Source organism: Octopus bimaculoides, chromosome Z (genome assembly GCF_046866305.1).
Source record: "Octopus bimaculoides isolate indiv1 chromosome Z, ASM4686630v1, whole genome shotgun sequence".
Lineage (NCBI taxonomy): Eukaryota > Metazoa > Mollusca > Cephalopoda > Octopoda > Octopodidae > Octopus > Octopus bimaculoides.
In genome coordinates, this window is record NC_142944.1 from 54,180,274 (window position 1) to 54,182,721 (window position 2,448).

The following is a 2,448-nucleotide window of genomic DNA, read 5'->3' on the forward strand; positions in this document are numbered from 1 at the left end:
ACCCACACACACACACACCCACCCACACCCACACACACACACACACACACACACACACACACACACACACACACACACACACACACACCATGCCAACATATATAATTAAACAGTTCTTGATTCATTATTGTTTTATTTAAAGTTTCACACACATATAAAGTACATCCGCAACTTTTCACAGACATACGCTCGTACGTTATTTATGAGTGTGTGATAAATTGGCACAGACTAGGCAGAATGGTTAAACGTTTGCTTCGCAGTCTTGAGATCTCGGATTCGATCCCACACCGTGGTCTTTTGTATGTATGTATGTATGTATGTATGTATGTATGTATGTATGTATGCATGCATGCAGACCTACACACATACATACATACATATATACATGCTTACCGAGGACATGCATAGATACATGCATACACATCCAACGGATCCCATCATTTCGACTGCGGGTGACACCAGCTTTAAAACCAATTTCAGAGAATATATAAGGTCATTTGTCTCAACGAGAACGTATTTGGTGCATAGTCAATTAAGAGTTTTCCTTTGGAGTTAAGTTTACGATTTCTAAAATCATATATGACGTTATTGTACCAGCAGTCAACCCGGATTCACGTCTGCGGGTTTCATGCTCGCCTTCCTATTCAATCGGACATCGGACAGTTGATCGCCGACGATTGCACAGCCTAATAGTAAAAAATATTAGGACCAAATAGGCTTGCACAGCTCATCACAGTACCAATATGGGTTGCAGGCTCAGGAATGTTTGAATGCCATAATCTCAAAGGCAAGCAAAAGATCCCGAAAATATTCAACACCATTCCTGCATATCTAGTTTTATATCAGTGTCCTTCTCCAAGACACAAATTTTAACAAAAGCTAATGGGTACCTCCACTCACTGGTTTTTCTGCACGGTGAACACCAACCTGGAATTTCTACAAACACATACACACACACATGCATGCGTACGTACAAACATGCATACATACATATGTCAATTATGGTAAATTAATGCGGGACTTACAGCTCTTATACCCTGACTATAAATTCTCATTTGTACCTATCATCATAGTTGCATTATGCATGTACCTACAAATTTACTCAAAAAATTAGAAATACTAGGTTTTTCAAAGAAAGAGTAAAAGAAACTGACGCCGATTCTATAAATCCTATTTATTAGGGAAAATGTTTAAGAATCTCTCTCTCTCTCTCTCTCTCTCTCTCTACCTATCTGTCTATCTACCTGTCTGTCTGTCTGACTTATAAATTGGAATGTCTCCATCTGAGATACTTTAGGTGAATAGATGCACACACTTGGCTGTGTACAATCGACAGCTCAACAACGCACCAATTCAGCCACACATTTACAAACATCGAGAACGATCTTGACTCAAAAAGTATTGTCACGTTGTAAGCGACCGGCATGCACTCTCTTAACAACTTTAAAAAATTCAAAGAAAAACATACACATACATATCAAGGTGCATATATAAACGCATGTATCTATGTATATATAGTTATGCGTATGTATTCGTGCGTATGTGTGCTATGTACATATAATCATTTAAACAATAATGTGTATATACATATATTTATACAAACATACATAAACACGAGTCACACATGCTATACACACTCATATGCACACCTGCAAGGGGAAACTATCCACATGTATATATACATTTTTACACTTTTAACTCGTTTAAATACTCTTATATCTATCCACACATTCACGCACACAATATGCGTGTGTATATGCATGTATGTATGTGCTTCTCTGTGTATTTGTATACATATGCATAAACATACATAAGTGTATATATATATATATATATATATATATATATATATATATATATATGTATGTATGTAAATGCATATATAAAGACATATACATTCGCATTCACTCACACATACGCACATACACTCACTCACACACGCACGCACACACACATGTTCACACACGCTCACACACGCAAACATAACAGATATCGATTCTTTCTACGCAGTTCAAACATAAGCGAGACTGCATTGATTTGTGTGCTCAGCCGTGGGTTAAAGGCCAGCGACAGTGGTTACCCTCTCATCAATCAGAGTATCATGTGTTACCCCTAAAGTAACAGATTGTAACCCCACCATTATTCACCACCCATGTTCCACCTCGATTCCATAAAGAATTTTTTTGCTCCTCAATTTTATCATATTTTTCCTATTTGAACGTGCGCACGCGTATGTATATATGTGTGAGAGAGAGAGAGAGAGAGAGAGAGAGAGAGAGGTAGAAAGAGAGAGAGAGAGAGAGAGAGAGAGAGAGAGAGAAAGAGAGAGGGAGAGGGAGGGAGAGAGAGATCGGGTGAAATTAATAGTTTCTGTTGTGTATGTATGACTGTGTATTGGTGGGTGTGTGCATATAAATTTAGAGTGGACGAGAGAGAGATGGTGGGGGA